At 33.3% G+C, this 22,875-nt stretch overlaps 1 long non-coding RNA gene across 2 annotated transcripts in view; it reads left to right on the top strand.

Annotated features, from left to right (window-relative positions):
* The window catches only part of LOC116236057 (uncharacterized), a 47,943-nt gene that overhangs the window by 24,954 nt on the left and 114 nt on the right, over positions 1 to 22,875 (top strand). For both annotated transcript variants that reach the window (XR_016463558.1, XR_004168483.2), the window contains 2 exons: positions 773 to 931; positions 19,840 to 19,891. This is a non-coding gene — a long non-coding RNA (uncharacterized LOC116236057). The remainder of the gene's footprint in view (positions 1 to 772; positions 932 to 19,839; positions 19,892 to 22,875) is intronic.

The raw sequence follows: 22,875 nt of genomic DNA on the forward strand, positions 1-22,875 counted from the left end.
AATGAAGATGAGAACAAAATTAGAATTATAAAGACATAGTATAAATACATAGAAACATTTAGGTTTTAAAAGATTTTCAAGGTCAAATCAATCCAAGAAGTTTAATGGCGTTTTATATTCATTACTGACAACTAAACTAGTAAGAGAAAAATGCACTTATATGTTTATCTAGATGTCTCTCTCTTGCCCTGAGAGATATCATTATTAAATCATAAGCAAGTTTAAAAAAAAAAAAAAAAAAAAAAAAAAAAATTGAATATATGTCTTAAGTACTGTAGAATATCTAGAGTTTGAAGGGACAAGGATCATCATGTCCAACTCTTGGCTTCACACAACTACATAAGAATGAAACTGTCTATTTTTTTCCAAGTGCTCCTTGAGTTTCAACAGACTTGGTACCATGACCATACCTCTGGGGAGACTGTTCCAGTGCTCAATAAAAACTGAATCAGAAAGGTGTATTTTTGGAGCATTAACTCTTCTTCCATGGTCAGTAGAATCCACTTTTGTCATTTTTTTTCTCATGGAAATCCTAGGAATAGGAATGAAGTATTAGCATTTTAATTACTTTACAAGTTTTATTCAAAAACAATTGATTGTGCCTCCCATTGCTGCATGGTTTAAATATTAAATTGTAATTGTTATTCAAAGGAAGTAAAATAATTTACTGTGATTCTACCATTCAAAACTGAGCATTGATGACATCATATTTTGTGTCACTCTACTTTCTTTTTATAGTTTCAATTCAGCAACTTTTTGTTTTACTTTTCAGATCTTGCAGAGGACATATATTACAAGGACTGTTCTCAACTTACTGAAGAAGTCTATTCAATTCACAAATCTGCTACACTGAAAATTTCTTCCATTCCTTGTGTGCTGTGCAGGACTTTAATCTTGGGATGATGATATTTTCTCTTCTGCATGTGTCCATGTAAGTGTTGTTTTAAAAAATACCGTGCAAACAGCTGAAAAACATAATTGCATCTGTACGTCTTTGTTTCCCCTTTTGCATGTATATTTTTAGTCTCTAATTACATGAATTGCTATTATTCTTCCATGTAACAGAATAGTGCTCATTAATTTTAAGCTCCACTTGTATAACTCCTTTTCTTCTTCATTATTCTTGTTACAAAAAATATGTAGCTTTTTCCAGAGGCTCACGTATGATACTTATTTCTGTCATTTTTGAATGCTTCTCAAATAATAATTTCCTTCAAAATTCTTTGAGCTAAAAAAAATGCTATTTTCCATATGTTTCAGATCAGAAGGGCAAGTATGGAAAGATTAAAGGTCAAACAAATTTGCTAGCATAAAAAGAACAATTTGAGACACATATGGCCTAATTTTTCCAAGTATAAAAGAGCATGGATTAAAAAATTTACATCATCTCCTCACTTTACACTGTAATTCTGAAGCTTAACAATTCTGCAAATTCCCATCCCTCATCTTTCAGTAAATGGAGACTACAGTGTTAGGAAAAAACAGCTTTAAGTTTGAGGCAAAAGATTTACTTCATAAACTTCTATGGCAGAAGGAAGGACATGGTTAAAGAGGGTAACATCCAGCTTTGTTATCTTTCTGACTGCTCTTCTCTTTATATATGTAATTAAATTCATAATTCACAACAGCTATTCAAACTTCTCTCCAAAGTAAGTGTATTAGAAGCTATCAACCTGATAAGTAGTATTCCAAGTCTCTTCTCTTGAGAAACTTAGGAATTTAATATATTTTTCTTTATATATTTACATACAGGTACATACTCATAATATATGCATAGTGTTATATATTTATGTTATTTAAGACAGATTTGGTAAATTCAGCCAAAAGAGTGAAAAACAGTGCATATGCGAGCAAGAGGAATGTCAGACTGACAAAACCATGATATCCTACACAGGTTCTTACCAAAGTTTGAAACAGCCCCAAAACACATGTGCCATTTTGTGTGATGAGAGGTACTTCTTCCAGCAGATTTAAATTCTTCTTAACATTTGATACCACTTTTCTGATCATATGGTGGACTTCATAGGTTCGCATAGATTTTTTCAGACAGACATAAATGGTCCCTGTTTGCTTTCTGCATTAACCACTATTATACAGATCCACAGTGTATTTAACATAGTCTTCAGTTTCTTTTTATGCTGATAATAGCTTTTCTTACCATTGAGTCCAGTTTTGCATCTACTGTAATTCCACATCTAAAGATCACAATGATCTATACGGAGATATCTCATTCACATATCAAATTCATAAAATACTAGGTATATGCCACTGTCATATAGTTTTCTGTAAATTGAGGTTGTCAGTACTGTCTTGCCTATATGTTTTTTTCCTCGCAAATTTCTATTCCTTCTTGTAGCCATACAATAGCAAACAAACTCGGCCTACAAGACATCTAGCCCATCCCATACTCCAATATGGGTTAACATCCCAGTTAATTAAGTCATTCCAGCCCTCATCCAATTGAGTTTTGAATATCTCCAAAGACAGGTATTTCTCAGACCATCTGAACAACCTCTCCTCCCAGCTGAATCAGAAGACTAGCTTTTTTAAGAATGACATGACTTAGTTTTTAAGCAAACTGATTTCAGTTCTAGATAAAATGTATTTAATTTTAACAATTAAGAAAAGGAGGAAATAATTCCTTATATTCTCTTTTCAATTGTTTTTCAGGGGAAAAAAAAAGTTCAATTTCATACAATTAAAAAAAATAATAATTAAAAAAAACCAACAAAGAATACAGCTCTCTGCATTAAGCCACCCTCTTGCATTAAGCTTCTAGGACAGAATAAAACTGTGGTGAATATTTTTAAACCTTAAGACAGTGAGCTATGGTATTTAAAGGATTAAGTTGGAGTAGAGGCTGGCGCTAAGAAAGAATGTTACCCAGATGCTTTACTTCTCATTCATCCTGCATTAAGAACCATTCTTTGGTCCATCAAATTTGAAGAGCTAACCAAATAGGTCTGAAAATGTTTTTTTTTTTTCTATTGTAAGTATTGAAAGCCTACAAACCTTCCAGATCAGTGAAAGTATTTTGAAAGACAATTCATATAGAAAGTTTTATGATTTCAACATGCACTTTTATGAAGTATTTAGTATTTATAAATCATATTTACCAAGTAGATTGCCTTGAAATTTTGTTAAAACATAAAACTTGGCAGCTTGTTTCCCAAAGCTGTTCATTTCCAAAGGCTATGCTTCTTAGATCATGAAGTAGTCGCTGCTTGTTCCTAAATCTGAATCTTGTGCATTAATATCCTGCATTTTCTAGCTGTATTTAGAGATAATTTCTAATCTATAGAAATAAGTGTATACTCTTCTTCCAACTAAAACATTTAAATGTTATTATTAGTAAATGTGGTATACTTAATGCTTTAAATATCATAAGGATTGTGCAAAAGATCTTTGCCTAAGGATTAATCACATCTGTGACCCAGAGGATAAAAGATCCCCACCTGCCAATATGGCTTATAACTACTTATCCCAGCTGAGCCAGATAATTTAAGTAACTTGCTGTGAAAGTGACTTTTACTTGGGAGCTGAAATGAGAATTTTTCTGGCTATCAAAGTTATATTTTACAATGAATCTTGCATAGAGATCAGTAATTTTCTTACTCTTTCCACCTGTTAAATCATATTTTATGTAAAATATAAAGTTGATTCTCCTGTGATGCTATTTTTCAGCATGAACTATTGCTGTCATTGCAACTGCAGTATTGCAGGATGATGAATGAGACAAGGAATTGATTCATGTGCTCTGGCTGTGAGAGAACACTGTCTTTTGGTCTAAAACCCAATTTTTGTATTAAAATGTCATCTATTCTAGAACTGTAACTTAAGTTCACAGCATAAATCAGATACTCCTTGTATCATTTCACCTCCACTCCATTTCCATTTTTAACTACACACCGCTCTCAAATCCCTTCTGCTTTTAAGGATACTTTCTTTACTCTCTATTTCCATACAAACTTCATTTTCTTTCTTTATTAAGTCACAATGACTTTTTGCCATCCCATCAGGGCGTGACTTAATTTTTGTCTACAAGAGAGGCCCTGGGAGCACTTCTGGGCTCTTTGACTTGAAGACTTTATGCTGTCCATGAGCACCTCTACCTGTTTATTTGATCAGACCTGCAAAAAGCTCCTGCTCTTGAGGTCCCTAGACTAGAATGTATCTGGAGTCATGGAGGCAGAATAATTTCCATTTGCTCCTGCCCTAAAAGTTGGGAAAGGGGAGACTCACACTTGCCTGAAAGCTCTCAGTTTGATTCATCTCTTTGGGAGATAAAGTGTTGAAGTTGTGATAATTTCCAGACTATCTAGAGAGGAGTGATTTTTTTTTTTTTTTTTTTTTTATTTTTTTTTTCCCTAAGGGCTTTCCTCAAAGCCTTAGGGTAAAAAATCACTGAAGCAGCTGAAGATGCTGGCATAGCTAACCCAAACTAAAGAAGTGTTTGGAATCTCTAATTTTATTTCGTCTGATCTAGAGAAATGCTAAATTGAATGAGAACAATTTCTTCTCTTAGTACTCAATCAGTAAACATTTTAATTCCTTTTGTTAAACCACTGATTGTTCTGTCCTAATAGATTAACAAAGTAATAATCTTAGAAGAATTTTTAGATTGCTGCAGAATAACTTTTTCTTCTCTATCGAATAAGCAGCATACGTTAATGCTCTCAAAGGAGGCTATTTAATATTGCAGTGGTGTAAATGAGGGCAGGATTTTGCCTATAAGCAGTAAAAGAGGAGTAGAGCATGTAATTCTTCACACCACTGTGAAGAAAATTCTGTCCAGCAACAATAAATTATCTGAAATTCTTTCAGGATATATGAATGACTCCATAGTCAGAGAAAGCTTGTGAGGTTTGAAGCAAAAAATGACAACCATAAATAAAGGTATAAACCTCTGATCCCCACTGAAATGAAATAACATAACATTCCTGAGGCACTGGTGTCTTTGGAAAATACATTGCCTGTCTGACTAAGAGAAAAGGGAGGAGGAGAGTAAACCTATCATCCTCCTTAGCGCTTTGACTTCCAAAAGTAAAATTTAATGCTCCTGATTAAAAGTTTTCTTTAGGAAGATCAATCAAGGATATAGGTTAGTTCCAAAGACTTTCAAAAATCCTTAAAACAACAAACATATGTATATATATTTCAACAACAAGTTTTACCAAAAGAATTTTACAAGATGGAGAAAATACAGATAAAGTTTAGTCTGTAGGGGGTAAAGTAGCAACAAAGGCTATAAAGTATTTTCATAGCAGAGGTGGGGATGTCCGTGGCTTATCCTGGGAGATTTAAGCTTACTATGAAAATATTTGCTGTAATCTGGACATGGTCAATATCTTAACGCTGTTTACTTACAGTGTTACTTTACTTAAATTTACTATTTTTTACTTAATTTACTTATACCGATGTTATCCTATCTCATTGGCATAGTTACACTCACTGTAGACAACCTGGTTAGGTAGCTCCTCAATAAATGTGACTTAAAAAGGAAAAATCTGTGATATCTTTTTTGACGTGTCATATTACAAAAGCTTCAGCATCTTTGCACCAGCAATTTAGAGGCTGGAATAAAAATCCGGAAACATTGGGTTAATTTTTCCATGATAACAAAATGCATCAATTTATAATTCTGCCTTGGGTTTTAAATGCATTATGGTACTTCAGGTATGTCTCCCCTTAACAACTAGCTAAGTTGAAATGATATTTTAACCTTATAACAAATTACATTCAACATTAAACTAATCATATTGAAAAAAATAATAAGTAATTTCTCACTGTGATAGTAACAGAAGTGAAATAAAATGTTTCACATCAAACCAAAGGTATCATGAAAGTCAAAAGTACAAAGGACAATATTCAGAATTTGTTCTCAGAGAAAACTAGCCTATCTAACTTGGTTGTAAATAGTCACAGCTAAAAGACTCTGCAGTCAAATGCTATCTCCAATGGATCACAAATATTTTTGATCAGCACATCTTGAAAACAGGCAGCTCACTTGTTTTAAAGCTCTGAACAATAGATGTTCCTATGCAGTGTCAGCATAACTTCTGACCCCATACACAACCACTAAATCCGGTCCACTGAGTCTACTATACGCTATGACGATAACTTCTTTGATGAAGGTCAGATGTTACAGAACTAATAAAATGGCACATCAGGTTTGTATTAATACAGTCCTTATTTCAACGTAAATCTTTTTTCAGCTGTGTGGCATGTACTTTGTCTCAATATAGATTTTGCAAAAAGTTGCATACCTTCCTTTCTAAGCATCTTGGCACTTTCTGAGACATAACTTTTACATCCCTAAAATCCTGAGAGAACTGCTTAGTAAATTCAAATGATATACTTTGAATTTTGAAGTCTCTGGAGAAATCTGCTTTGTCAGTGTAAGTAGTGCCAAATAATGCTGTCTATATTTTTCTTAAATCTGAATGCAACAAAAGTATCATATTTCTGAAGTTCCTGTTATTTCATAGAAAAACTCCCTGATATGATTTTTTTAGATGAACATCTATATTCATCAAGAAGTTAATTTGTATATTTTTAATTTCCAAATAAACTTGATCCTGCTCTTATAGTCATCTGCACTGTGAACATTTGTGAACTTGCCTCCTTAATAAATGCAGGACTAATAAAGCATTCAATCTTTATTTGCGTTGCCCCACTTCTGAGTTTTTATCTCCTCACTTTAAAATGCTGGCCTAAGAAACGATGGCTGCTTTCCCAGGGAAATGGAAAATACTCAGCATTCCATCGGGTGGACATTTTGAATGGGAGTGGTTACAGCTGAGAACTTTTGAAACAACAGGTCTGTTCAGATGTGGAAATATTAAAGGGCATGAACAGAGCACAAAGTTGTGATCTTTAAATGTTTTATCCTAGATAAAGCTGTGAATGAAATTGACTTTGAGTAAAATATTTGGCAGCTGAACATCTTTTTCTGTTACTTATACCCAGTCACTATGAGCTATGCATCTGAAGTTGTACAAATATACAATGAAGAAGAGTTCTTCCTACATCTACCTCTGAAAGAGGTGAACTGATATACTTCAGGTTATGAAGTGGCTCAAGTGGTACAGCTGGGACTCAAACCCACATCTACAGAGTCTGTCTGAGTCTACACACTCATTTCCCACTTAAGAAGGCACAGGATAGAACTGCTTGATGGGCAGTGTTTCAGGGAGCAAATGAAAAAAAAGCACATTACCTGAACAGTATTTTATGCATGTATAGTATAACTCCTCACATGTCAGGTTTAGTTTCATCTCCTGTGCGCCTGGTAAATATAATGACGAATTACATCTCAGAATTCCAGTACCAGCATCAACCGTAATACGCAAGTGTGGTTTTATGAACTCATACCTCCATGTTATAGGTAGGAAAATTCTTTTATCTCCATTAAACAGCAGTTAAAGTTCTAGGTTTCTATATTATTTCTGTAAGTTGATATCTATATTTGCATTAATGGTTTATTCAAATTGACAGTAACATTCATATTGATCCATACACATGGAAAATGACACATAACATTCATTTTCATTGCAGTTTTCTATGGCTGAAGACTTAAGTAAAACTTTAAAAAATATTATCCTGTAAGACATTAAAGCATAAATTGTAAAGTATGAATAACTCTTAAAATATGGGACAGTTATTCATCTCTTCTAGATAGAAGCAGAAAATGAGATCAAGCCCATGTACCATCAGCCAATTGCAGAATAACCTGGAACAAGCAATTTTTTGGTCACTTTTTCCCAGGTGTAATAAATCTGTTTGTATCTTTCTGGCTATGCGTTTGTACCAGTAGATTTTTAAAAGTTCTGAAAAGCATCACAGTATATAAATGCTATAGACAAAACTATCCAGCCAATGAGTTTGAATGCTAAAATAACTTCTAATTTTGCATGATTCTTTATTTGCTTTACAATGTAAATACAGACAAGATACAACAAACAATTCTTACTTGCAATATTATGGCAATGACTGTTTTGCCAGTTAGGTGTGTAAGCAAAAGAAAAGACATTAAAATAAGTTATTTGAAGAAAATGCTCAAAATTTGAAATATAAATTTCAACTATGTGCTAAAAAATGAAATCATATATAAAAGTAACTTTTGTGAAATTCTATATGATGAAGGGAAAAGAAAAATAATGTTATTTCTTCATGATATGGTCTTCTATTTTGCCCTAGTTAGAGATAATCATTGTCTTGGGGAAAAAAAAAGAAAAAAAAAAGTGTGAACTAAGTAGTCAGATGAGATAATGAAGAAAGAAAAGAATACCTTCAATTTTCAGATATGGTACAGAGAAAAATAAAAATTTAGTCCAAAATATCCAAAAGAGCTTTCTGAGCACAGATAGGAAAACAGTAGGGAACTCCATTTGTGAAGTTAGTTAGAAAAATCCTACCCAATCCTATATGAGACTTTCAGTGACATGGTATATCTATTAACAAGGTCCAAAGTGACTCCCTCGACTTCTAGCAGGAACTTCTAGGGATTTTGTTTCAGCTATCAGAATGCCACAAACAGTGCCTTATTAGCACAAGCACACAGTATATTTGCATGAGACAGAAAACTGATTTTTTTTGCTGTGAATGCTCAGGCTTACAATGAAGGCTAAGTTTTGTTAAATGGCTGGAAATCTGAACGGATGATAAAACTCTTAATCGTGGGATCAGACCTTCAGATGGTCTACTTGTGCACGTACAGAGATTGAACCTGGTCCCTTTCTAATTTCTTTTGGGTATTGTCTGATAATATGGTATCTCTCACTTGCTGTGAGTAGGCAGGCTTTCTTCTTTAAACATTTTGAATTCAGGAGCTAAGTACATTATCCACTAAACATCTTTTTTAAAAAGAGCTTTTTCAAAAGGATGGGTTAGGATGAAAATAGAAAGATACCTTCAATCAGAGGCCTGAAGCCCCAGCTTCTAAGCCAAGTGTTAACTTATTAAAAAAAAAAAAAAAAGTTTTTGAAGACCTTGTATCAAATAAAGTGTCTTCCACACTCTGTTGCCTAAGTTTATGGCTCAAGAGAAACCATCCCCAGGCTGTAACACAGTCCATATGGCTGGCTGTTTGAAGTGTGCTTAGTACTCCATTAGGGATTCTCGATTTGTACTTCTCAATCTGATTTCGATAAGACACAGGTTTCCTTTAGTGGCCTGACCTGGTGCAAACACATAATAGATTAATTCCATAATAAATTATACTGGCAGTAAAGCTTTCTGGACCATTTTGCCTTTTAAGTAGCTTTCTTCTTTTCTTTTCTTTTCTTTTTTTAATATATATATATATATATATATATATGTACCTTTATAAAACTGAACCAATGTTTCACTTGTAAGTCACTTCATGTGTATACAGAAGTACTTGAATTTTGGGAATGTAATTTTGCACTATGTGCTTTACTTCTGAGTGTTTTCCATGTTATTGTGTTTCTGGAGCTACTGACATATTCTGAGGAATAGTAAGAGCTTTTTTGAAACACGTTTAGAAATATACTGAGCTGCTATTCAGAAAGCTTTGGTTGTTTTGTATTTTAACAGTGATGTAACTACATTGTTTTTAAATGAAAAATTGCATTTCCATAAAATCTATTTACCATCTAAATTTATGCATTGCTTTTACATGGTATGATTACTTTTATGAATTTTAGATTTATTATCTTCTTACCACTTTATGTAGTTCTTCTGTTATTTCTAAATATTGCTGGTAAAGAAGTAGCAAGTCATGCCAGCTCTAGGCATTACTGCTACTCATAGTTGAGGATTCCAATTGTTAGGCATCATGCAAACACAAAGCCAACATCTTCATATGAAGTACAAAGAAGAAGATAACAGATTTGAGTGGAAAAACAAGGGATATCAAAATAAATAAATAAATAAATATTTTTTTTAAAAAAGTCAAAATTAATCAACAAGGCAAGAAACTCACTGAGAATCTAACATTATTTAAGAATGATTTCTCTTTTTAAAGAACAGTTTTAAGGCAAGCAGTGCAGGAGCATTATTTCCAGTGAATTCATTATGGGAGAAACTCAATTCTGTGTTTGCCAGTAGCCAATTCAGTGACTAACAGTGTTAATCTATCAGCTTCTCCTACTTTTGCTTTTCAGGTTCATGAGCTCTGTGATTTTTCTCCCAAACACGCAAGGCCCATCTCCTTCCTCTCAGGTCTTTTCAAAATTAACTAAGATGGTATAGTGGGAAAGAAAAAAATGGCTTTGTGACAGCAGGATTGCTCTTTGCTAAAAAGTAACAATTAAAAAAATCACACAAATTATGCAACACGATACAGTATTTTTGTTAGTTTAGTTTAGTTTTATTTTCTTAAATATGTGAAAATACATCTCTCTAGTTAAGTCCTTTCCAGAAATATACTCAAAGAACACTGATCATTAAATTGTCCTGTTAAAATATATAGTGGATTTGTTAGCAAGAAAACACTCTACAAACTCATCTGAGCTTCTACTGTTTTGTAAGCTACCAGCATGGATGAATGAAAGGGATAAGGGACAATGAGTTTCCTGTGGAAGGACACTGAAATATAGATGCAGAAGAATGTGAAATGAAATCTGAAGAGAAAGGAGAAGGATGTGAACTACGGAAAGAGAATTTCAGCTGCAGATGGCAAACTTCAGTCACATAGATATAAGTGATGCTTGTTTTTATATTCCACAATCTAAGGAGAAAAAAAAATCAAAATTAAAAAAAGAAAAAAAAGAAAAAAAAGAAAGTGCTACTATAAATAGCAGCTTGGTGATATACATTATTATTACTTATATTGTCTGGGTTTAATTATCACAGCAACTAAAAAAATAGTTTTCCAAATTTTTACGTATTTATGAATACCTTAGCAGTTAGTTCTAAGCTTCAACAGATTCGTTTGATGATTCAGCAGATATGCGGGCATTTGGCTATGTGTGAAAAATCATTTTTCTGCCCTTCATCATTCTCATCTTCATTCATCTCTTTGAAATGACTTTTCATTGTGCTTGGAAAGTCATCAAATGAAGGGAAAGAATAGTCACTCCCAGAGGACAGTAAGGAACAGAAATTCTTTTACTACTGTGATTTTATGTGGTTAGATGTTAAGATTCACAAAGCAGATAAGCACTTTCAAAAATCCAATTTAATCTTCTTGAATGCATACAATCAAGGAAATACTATAAGGGACTTTTATCAAAAATAAAGTTCTATTAAATATGTGGGGTAGTTAAAATCTATATGAGCCAAGGAATCCAACCATTGGAAATAGTTCATAATTATCATTACAATGGACTTTGTGACATAATAGGAGACAGGAGATTTTGTGAAATAATTCTCACCTCCTAGATGCAAGTTAAATATTTCTATACGTCTAAGAGGCCACAACCTGATTTAATTCTGCCTGCAGTGAGCTCCTAAAGAAGTAGTATAATAGCATATTAGTTATTATCCTCCTTCATGGAGAGGACATAACTGTCTTCATTGACACAGGGACTTGGGACAGCTAAGGAAACTATCTCAAAGCTTTGCCATTAGATCAGATAGGGTATAAAATTATGATACCAGTCATCCAGAGACAGCGAAAAAGATAAATATAACATAACTGTTACTTGTTTTTGTTTGTTTGTTTGTTTGTTTTTTCCATGCTTTCACACCTATGCAGACTAAAAAAAAAAAAAAAAAAAAAAAAGACAAAAAGACAAAACTGTAAATTTAGTTTGAAGGGATCCAAAACTCAAGTTCATATATGTTTTCAACATTGATGTATTGCCACTTTCCTGTTTTTTTCTTTTTTTCTTTTCATTTTGGGTTCCTGAAACACTACTTGATTCCTAGTTCCTTCAGCTCTACATTAATCTATCAGCACAGATTTTGCACAAATTTTGGTTTAGAATTTCCTTCCTCCCAAAAAGATAATGTGAAATGAGTCTAAAGTAGGAGGTCTTTTATTGTCTCAATAGGTTAAAATATTTGTAAGGGCCATTATTCTTTGGAGCCTTTCTGTTTAGAAAAGGTTTGGAGGCTTAATCAGTTCTTCCTCAAAGGCACTGCTTCTTTGTAGGGTTAAGCTCTCAGAATGGAACCATTATTTGTATTTTGCTTTCCTTCAGAACAGTAGAAAAATAAACTGAGAGGCAAATTTTGAGCCATAATGCAATATGGATCAGGCTTCAGGATTGCTACGATCTTTCAAGTTGGCTCCAAGACAAATCAGAAATAGCTTCAATCATCAGAACCAGTATATGTATTAGAAAGCCAATGTAAATATATTGAACTGGTCAAGTATACTGCTGGGGATAGCAATGTCACATAGGACAGTATATCTAAATGTTGACTGAGTAAAAAAAAATGTCTACATATACTATGAATTTTGTTGGACAAGGAAATTAAAATTTAGTATGGTTCCTATGTAATTATTTATATTTCTTTTTCTAATTTGAGTGGATTTGTTAGCAATTAGAGTTTTAACAACATAAATATGTTCCTTCTTAATGTCCTAGGTTGAAAATCTCTATAGGAGGGACCGAGCAGGTTAGAACCTTTTTCTTTCCTGTGGACTATAGAATCATTCTTCCAGATTCACAGATGAAAGGAGCCTGTTTACTTTTACTTAAATTTCTCAGCAGACTGTAATTACAATTATATGTCAGAATTCGCTAGACAAAGTTAGGAATCAGTTTTAATAGAAGTATGAATACTGACTGGTTTGAAATTCCTGTGATAATTTAAAGCCAATTGCAATTCCTTGACTCCTGGCAAAATCTTTATTTATTTAGTTACGTGAGCTCAAATGACTGATTGGGGCACAGTGTAATATAAAATTAGAAATAGACAGTTTTGTTTGTACAGCTTCAAAAAAACTGGAAAAATATTGATTGGTAACAGATTCTGGAGATATACAGTTGTTATATGGATGATAATATGGATGTTATGTATTGTAAAAGTCAAATATTTAAAGCACTTTTCAGTGAAAAAGAAGCTGAATCAGAAAGACGTGTACCTGATTTCAAGGGAAATTCCCAATACTAAGAAATGGGCACAGCTAAGGTTTTTTATATATATGTATTTGAAAATCAACATAAACATTATCCATGCATTCAAACTAAGCTATGTTGAAATCTGAAGCTTTTCTGAAACTGTTGATTTAACATTATCATTATATTAATTGGCCAAAAGTTTGGCCTGCTTTATATCCAAGTTGAGATGTGTGGAAAGATTTGCTCATAGTAGTATTACAGAGGACAGAGTTTATTCTATTCTGTATTCCAATAAGCAATTTAAATCACCTGGTAGCAATGAGAAAAATATGGAAAATTACTTTAACATTATCACATTTATTTGCATAATTTACCTGGAGCCTAGATTTCTTTGAGGGTTTTACATATAATTAAAGAAGTGCAAAGAATCACTGAACAGAAGGTTGTATATGCATTCTAAAAGTAAGAACATTTAGTGGAAATGTGAATGGAGTGAAGATTAAATTTAAGGAAAATGAACAGAACCAGTAGTTCAGACTACAATCTCCACGTTAAACTGATAATCTACAGAGAGAAGTAATGACTAGCATCAGCAATGATTGACTTCAGTAATGACTTTGAGTTTCCAGTACTCTTTCAAAATCAAGACCACAAGTCCTTACTCCTGATGTTAAATTCTGAAATTCAACCTAGGTAGTTCTCTCCTGGGTCAGCCTCAATAGGCGATCACTGAAGCATGCTGAGCATATAGTTACAATGAAACTCTGTATTTTTTCCTGCAGAGCCTGTTTCTAATGAAAGAGAGATTGGTAGACAAATTTTGGAGTATATTTGCTATGAGATTTATAATAAAAAAAAGTCTGCTTTGCATTTAATCTAGCATGAAGAAGTATGTCAGGATACAAGTATGAGCAAAATCAGAACAGAAAATCTAGGTCAGTACGTATCTTCTGTAATGGCTAAATCACAGAGATCTACAGGATAATACAGAAACAAGGAGGAAATTCCTCCAGAAAAGTTACAGCTTTAAAGAAGTCCTGTATCAGAGACTTCTTTAGCCTTTCTTTGGATGGGTAAAAAGCTGTCTTATGTTTGTTTTAATATAATGAACAGCGTCTACGGAACTAACTATTCTCTTTTACTCATGATTTTATAGACTACAATCATACAGTTTTGTTTCTTTTTCATATTTAATTCTAATTCTTCCTTATACATAACTCACTCCATAATCTTTCTTGGAGCATCACATGAATTCATATTCGGGTTTTCTGTGTTTTGTTCTCTATTCCTTAAAAATTTCCAGACTTTTTGCCTACTTCTGATCACTGTGATAATGTTTTCATAGAAATACCTACCATACATCTTGTTCCTCAGGGACGAGAAGCCATTATTTTATTAGCAAGGTTGGAATTGTTTTGCTCGTGTGCATCACTAATGAATTAGTGCATCCATCTGAAATGAATTTTGTCTGCCATTTTAATGTTCAGTCACTTTCTCTAGTAAGGTTTTTTTGCAGTTCTGCTTTCTAGATCTTCATGTTTACTGCCTTAAATAATTTAGTACCATGAGTAAACTATCATCTCAGTATTCACTCCTACTTATTAAATTTGTTTCAGTATATGTGGCAAACTGCATAGGAAGATACAGATCTCCATGCAGAAATCCACTAACAATTTTTCTTTATTTTTCCAATTTTACCAGTTTTTCCAATCGGTAAAGACCAATCATTTACTCAGTTTATATTCTAATTAATTTTACTTCTGAAGTGCATTTTTGAAGAAAGTTGCTAAAATTGTGCGACACATGGAGTATGTATGTTTTGCTATTGTAAACTGTAATTGCCAAGGAAATGAAAAATCTGGCCAAGCTTTGTCAGCTCATCAAAGAGATTGTATATCAAATTTCTTGGTCACAAAATAAATAAATAAATAAATAAACATCTTTCTTGTGGAAGTCATTGTGATAGAGTCTGAAAAATAGACAGAAACAACTAACAGGTGAGGTCATCAAATTCGATGGTGAAAGAATTGCTTAAAGAATTCTAGGAAGGTTATAACAAATGACTCAGAGCTAATGGGAAGTAGTTTTCAGGGCAGGCAAGAATGTATTCAGTAGAGTAAGCAAAAGACTGGGTTACTCTGCTGAAAAAATTTAAAAATAGGTAGGAATGTGGCAAAGGATGTTATTAAGAGATGAAGGACATGGAATTAAAAGTAGAAGATAAAAGAAAGTGTGTTGAAAATAAATAGCAAGAAAATTTATTAGGACATAAATGATTAATTGGGAAGGTAATTAACTCTGTAATAACTTAATTAAACATTCAGAGAAAAAGCAAGACTGATTCAAGATGATTCAAAGTATTTGGAATCGGTTTCATATTTAAGCAGACTGTTGATGAATCAATTAGGTAATTTAAGCAAATAAGCACTATAGACTAATGAAATAGGTGAGTCTGAGTGGACAGTTACTTAAACTGGAATCTGGGAAGAATAAGACATTTATCAATTAAGAGTCTCTTAATGTTGAATGAAGTCAATACATGGAGCCTACATCCTTAATGCTGAGTGTCCTTATAATGACTAAATCCCAGAAGAGGGCAGTGATGCTCCATGGAGACTGTACAGTGATGGTGGTCAAGGGTTTTAATGACTGGTTTGGTGCTCATAAACAAGTACCCACCTCCATAGATCTGAAGACAGAAAGCAGGGAGCTGCAGAGCTGCGGCTGAACCATTGGTCTCATGTAATGTCCTTCTCTACCTCAGGATGAAAATGTTTAATCATCCTGTTGTCCCATATGTCTTCTACTGTTGGAGAATGTCTTTTTTTTTTCCTTATTTATTTATTTATTTATTTATTTTTAATAAAGTCAATGTCAAGCTTCCGTATGGCATTAGTCCTTGTTTTATTTCTTCTTGTGCTTGTCTAAAAAGACTTGATGACTTGATATGCAATGACTTGCATCATTTGGTCTTCACAAGGGAGATGGTTCAGTGAGATTTCTGAGGTCCTATTATAAGTTACAGCAGCTGTAGTTTTAGCCACTTTATGGAGCAGTCCATTTGTGTCTGCTCCAGTTCCTAATGCTACTAGCCAGTCTGTAAAATGATCCTAATCTATTATATTTAAGTCATTTGATTCATCTTTTTGAAGATTGTTGAGTGCAGAGATGCCCATAAGGAAACAATGTAAGTTTTCTATATAGCACATATGTTATATGTCTGGTGAAATGTACTGCACACGTTTAAAAAAGTGACAGTATTACAAAACTGACAACTTTTCATGACCTTTTAAAACATAATGCACTTTAAACATATGGCAGGATTCCGTTCTTCTCATGGATGTGGCAAATATAGTATGAATATTTCATGAATTGTATGTGCATGTGAAACAAATTTGTTCAAGAAACAAGAAACTCAAGAAAACACATTAGCCTTTTATATTTTAAATGGGAAAATAGCTACTGATGAAATGTATTAGAATGAATATTTATGGAGAAATAGTGAATATTTATTGAAGCAGCGATCATCAAGGGGTGAAGCATTAAAGCATCAAGGGGTAAAGTATTATGCATAAAGCATAATGGTATGGTGGCTTCCATTACTTTTTTCTTTTAGGTTTTGCTATTAATTGTAGTGTGGCATGTGTCCATCTCTTTTTCATTTGTGTTTTTATAATATTTGCTTATTTAAACACAAGCTCTTCAAATTTAAATAAAGTACTAACAGTACTAAACAGTACTAACAGGTTCTTTGATACGTGCATCTCCAGTTATGCTTAATAATGATATTGAGTTGATAATAATTACAGTTAGATGCTTAAAATCATTTTGATATATATCATAGATGATTCCCTCTATTAGAGCTACACTGAATTAATAAAACTACGTTTTTTCATTGGTGCAACCCCAAATCTGTTTCTTACATTTTGTTCTTCCAGCATGAACAGATTGCCCACAGCCCAATATGTTGTAGCTAAACTACTTTTATTCAAAAGAGATGAGCATAACATAAATTTGTACATTAAAGAGTACTGCTGTCTAAGGTCAAATATGCTTCCAATAAGTATGCAAATAATTTGACTGTTCCTTTGGACTTTCAAAGCCACGTTCATGCTGTAGATATGAAAGGAGTTATCCTGCAGTTTTTATGATTTAGCAAATCTCCATAGTATGGTTAGGAGGGTTTGTGTTTGGTTTTGTATTCTTTTTCCAAAGGATACTTGCTTGCATTTGATGTTTCTTTTGGAGCTATTTCTTGCAGACACTCTGAGAGAAAATATTGATAAATAGCTTGACTTCTTTTAGAAACCTAAAGAAAAGAATACATCTGTGTTTGTTTTACACTGACAATATAAATGACTGCTTTGACTGATAAGATTATTTTAGGCTTCATCTAACTATGCCAGGTTAACATCAGTCATAGGTGCTCTACAATGCATCTGTTTTCTGATGCTTGTTAGCCTCGTCAGACAGGAGATATACTGGTCCTTCTCCAACAAGAATAATTCATTTTCTTTGAACAGATGCAATCTTACTGCTTATGATAAAGAGAGGCATATTGCACTGTAAGGGACTAAGTGAAAATGGTACAAAGCTTTCAGACCATGGCAATTGGTTCCAATATCTTGGATCAATCTTCCTTTTTGTTTCTATTTAACAAGTCACCACACGTATATATGTATATATATTTAAGGACACTTAGATGTGCATTCTCAAAGAAGTCCTTGAAAGTAAAAAAAAAAAAAACATTTGTACAAACAGTTCTATTTAGGAGTAATTATAAGGGGACTCCTTTAAATGAGTAATCCTGCATTTTTTATCATAAATTCTATAGCATGACCTCATAAAGCTTTTCAGAGTCATCTCCTTGCAAATATAGGTCTGATACAGTCTATATTTTAAACTTAATTCTTTCTTCGAGAAGGAAAATGATTGAAGATGACCAAGAATAATCTGACACCACTACTATTTGCAATTTTATTTTAAACAAGATAGTATATCTATTTAGCTAATCATGGCATAGAAATTTTCAAAACAACATCAGTATCAATAGTATTGCTAGGAAAAAGGTATAATCACTTTTTAAACTGGAATTCTTGCAGTGCACAAGGAGTTTCTAGTGCAAGTAATAGAGAAGGAACAGTTAGTGTATGCAATTCATGTATTTAGAAAATTGCTACTGAAACTAACAGTTTGCAATACACTTACATGTTCTTATTAAATGTTTAAAGAGTTATCTTCAGCCATTTAGTTTAACATTATTTCTGCCCACAGAAGACCTCTCCCTCTATATGCATATCTACACAATAATGCATCTGGTTTATAATTTTGACTTTACTCAAATTTACATCTTCCAAAAGTTTAAAATAATTAGCTTTTTCAACATTCCTTGCAGAAAAGTGTCACGACTTTTGCTGGTTACTTAGGGTAACTTCTAGGGTAAATAAAGCTTCACAATCATGTACTGTCTTCTTTAAAGGGTTACATTATGGCAGCTTCTTGCTTGCATTTGATTTGCTATCTCTTAAGCACATATCTCAATACAACCAAGGAAGTAAATGAAATTTACTTAAAAGAAAATGAGTGGTCAGCAATAGGTTTGTTTTAATTCAGTTATAGTCACTTTGCTGTCTTAGATCAAGCAATATATCCTGGTTATTGCTAGTTATATGTCAAGAGTAACAAGAACTTTATAGCTGTCAATGAGTTAAAGTACTGTACGCTTGTAGAGGACATAGGCACCCAGCTGAGTTTTAGTAACAATGTAGACAGGTAAACAGATGGCTTTATAGTTTTAATGAAGAGAAAAAGGCTGTCATACAAAGGTACAGCAGTTCTGACCTTGCAGTAAAAATCAGTCTCTGGAACATCCTCTAAAACACATAGAAAGCTTTATCAGAGGAAGGGTAACTTTTCCTGAACTGTTATAAGCCACCACACTGTTCCTATATCATTCCATGGAAAGCCTACTTGTGTAGTTTAGAATGAAAATAAAGCCTTTATTTATTACACTTATATTGGAAAATATAAACACAAGAATATGCAAATAAATATGTGTATGTGTGTATGCATACACAAAATGTGTAAGGATTAGGACATATATTTAGTGGTGCTGAATTCCAGTACTCCTAGCCACCATGCTGATAGGACTATGATAAAAGAACTGTGTGTTCTTCATTTGTCTCTCTCAAACTGTTCTTCAGTTTTGCTGTCTGTAAGAAGCCCCTGAATTCTGCTGCAGTAAATATTTTCTTTCACAGCACAATCAGTGGAGAGTCACAAGACTGAGACTGGTGAGAGGGTTGCAATACATTGCACAAGAAAGGGTGAGGGAGCTGCATTTGTTCAGTCTGGAGAAGAAAGGGCTAATGGGAAAGAACTATTTGTTGAATTCAACTAACAGTCAAACTCCAGCTGGGTATAGAAGCTGTGGCATCTGTCTTTAGAGAAATTCAAAACACAGCTAGATGAAAATGAAAGTGACCTGATATCACTGGGATGTTAGCCCCATTTTGTGCAGGCTTGGTCTTGATGACTTTCAGAGTGGCCTTCAACCTTAGCTTACATTGCGGTTCTATGGTACACAGTCTAAAGTCCCAAAGCCAAAACCTGAGGATTTTTATTATATTTTCTCTCTCATTGCTCAAAAACATATGGATACAAACACAGGTAGGTTGATATAGATTTATAGAGAGCAAGATATAAAATGTAGAAGTCTAACATACAAATTGTGTAGAAGTTAATATATATTTTAAAAGTGTCAAAATGCATAGAATTTTCAAAGCTTAACAATACATTAACTGTTGATAACAGAAAAAGAAACGTGATTTTTTTTTTTTTTTTTTTTTTTTTTTTTTTTTAGTTCAAGATGTGCAATTATTGATTCCAGATGGTTTTTCTGCAGTTAAAAACAGGTAAAAAATTAACATATGAATAACACTTGAAATTCCATGTTTGGTTGTAAAATGTGAAAAAGCCCACAAAACCTAGTAGTAATTTATCTGTGTTTATAAACGATGAAACTCTGAACACATCACATTTTTATATTTCTTCTTCTTCTACTGCCTGCAGCTTGTGAGCTCCTTCAGGAAACACCTGCCTTGTTTGGAAGTTTTAAAATAGAAGGCATAAATTACACTCCTTGAAAACTTTTGCTTTACAAAAAACGTTTTACTTGTTTTAACTCCTGTCATATGAGTACTTGCTACCTTTTATCTTGCCAGTTCACTGCAGCTTTTCAAATGGCAAGATGACCTCTGCTGTTGTAATGAGATGTAAATCATATTGATAATTCCTTTGGAATTTATTTTCTACTTGTAATTGCAATATAACTTCTATTAGCTTTCTGCTCTTTGTGACTAGCCCTTTACTTCAGCTTCTGTGTTAAGACAGTCTTGTATTTTTTTGTAGGTTTAATCAATGTTCCATTACTATTTTAATTACTGTACTGCAGTGCTGGGGATTATTGATGGATTCTGTTACATGGAACAGATTTTCTAATAAAGGCTGTCAGTGACTATCTACATCTGAATTTATTAGCAGACTTTTTTTATGGAGAGTATTTGCAAATTCTGGTTATTTCATATATACAAACTTGAAAATCTCACATTCTGAAGGAAATATGCCTCTATATGCATAAAGCATATGAGGCCTCAGAAAAGTAGATAAACATGGTAGGTTTGTATTTTTTTTTGTGAAAGCGTATGCATGTCTGAGATGTGGAAATCACAGTCTACCAGAAAGAACAGACAGAAACATAAAGCCTGCAAGGTAGTAAAAAAAATCTTCTTATCTGCAGTGGTAGGGTAAGCAAATGTCTTTCTTGATCTGAGTTCCTAAGTGCTTATCACATCTGAGAATCAGTGCCACTGCATCCCAGTACCTAAGTCAGCACTGAATCCTGATCTTTTCAGTGAAGTCTAAGTGATGTTCCACCCATGGAACATCCATGCAAACCCTGCAGAGCAACACTCTGCCGGCCTGCCAGGGATATCTATTCTACATCATTCCTAGTCCAAAAGGTTTAAATATTAATGGAGTTTGGGAGGTATCATTCCAGGTCAGCACTTTCTCTGGTGAAAGTATCTGAGATCAAGCTAGAAAAACAGTGCCAGGAATCAAAATGCTATGATTTTTGGTAGAACAGACAAAGTTAGAACCTATTAAGTGATGGTATACATAAGTGGTGTCCTGATTAGGAATTAGTAGAGAGTAGCTAGGTAACTGCATATGAATACTTCAGCTTATTTTAGACTACTGTTTCAGAATAAACTTCCAGGTTCATTCAGCATTAAACCTTTCTCATTCATTATGGGTTACCTGTGTTAAGAGAATCATAGCAGGTTATGAGCTCATTCTTTTCAGAATATAAGAGGCTTAAGCTATGCAGCATTTTGATGGATCTTTGAAAAAGTGAATTTGTCTCATTGGATCACAAATGCAGTAAATACAAAGAATGATCATAGGATTAAAATATACATTTCTAAAGTAAGTCTAAGTTTCATGTGAGGGTGACCACACATTTTAGGAACATAAAAATATGAATAGTTTAGGCATACAAATATGGGAAAGACAGAAAAAGAAGAATCATACCCGTTTGGCAGCAAGAAGGGAAAGGATTAACTCAATCATATTGTCTAACTATACTTTTACATTCCCTATTCTATTTTTCTGGACTTGGACTGCCTGGACATATGGTAATGCTTCTGAATGGCTACATTAGCAAAGAAAGGTCTGCAAAGACTTTCCTTAGTGAGCTAAGGTTAGACTAAAGATTAAATTAAAGCAGAGCATATACCTGAGAAACTACAGGCATTTCTATCTCTGAACCCACATACAACTTCAGATAGTAGGAAAAATAAATGAAAAACAAATGTTCTTTTCTACTTTATTTGAACAAGATATGCTTTTTTAATATTGATATTTTAAATTAGAAGTTCAAAAGTTTTCTTGGAGTTGCTCTGCCAATATTTGTTCTTAAAATTTTATCAGATTGAATGTAAGTTACCTATCCATATGAATACTGGGGACAGTGTGAGCTTCTTGCTTCACTTACCAGGAAATAAATATTCATGTTTTGTCTAAAACCCTTTTTTCAGAGACAATCCTGAAAATGTATGTGTCTTGTTTTAAAGATTCAATAATTGTATTACAGTGAAATATTGTCTCATGAATCAAAATTATCTTATAGTGCTTCGAAAAGCACTAGACAGTTATAATACGTAAGGGTAGTTCATAATCAGTAAAAGTCAACCCCTCAAAGCAAATACAATGTCAAACCACTGTGGTGGAACTTTGAACTTCCAGTGACTGAGAATCTTGGCAGGTGTCAGTTAGTATGTCATTCACCTTGAAATTCCTCTGGCTAGACATGTAGTTACATTGCTAGCGAATTTCAGAATGCCAGGGCAGACAAATGTTCTGTCTCTACAGTTCACTCAACACATAGATCCAAATTTATATTTACCCCCTTGGGCAAAATTCTGTACTATTATCCATCTGTCCTGTATTTTCTCCTTGACCTCTTCATGCTCACTTCCTGGTTCAGTGGGATAGTTTAACTACCTATGCAATTTTCTTCTATCAGTCTTAGAAATCTTACATGCATTTTGCCAAGTCAGTGCAAGAAAATAGAATCAGAACTACTAAATGATAAATTATTCAGCAGTAAAAACCGTGTCCCACATGAAGCATAAGGGACTATAGTTTTAAAGTTATATATGCCTTAATTAAAAAAGTGGATAGCCTTATGTAACACATGTAAAAATAAAATATATAGTTAAACATACATATATTCTCAAAGCCAAATGCGAGCATTTGGGAAAAAAAAAAAAAAGAAAAAAAGAAAAAAAAAAGCACACACCAGAAACAGTTAACAGACATAGGCTGCTTTTTGTTA

Source organism: Phasianus colchicus, chromosome 1 (genome assembly GCF_987193195.1).
Source record: "Phasianus colchicus chromosome 1, bPhaCol1.hap1.1, whole genome shotgun sequence".
In the NCBI taxonomy this organism is placed as follows: domain Eukaryota; kingdom Metazoa; phylum Chordata; class Aves; order Galliformes; family Phasianidae; genus Phasianus; species Phasianus colchicus.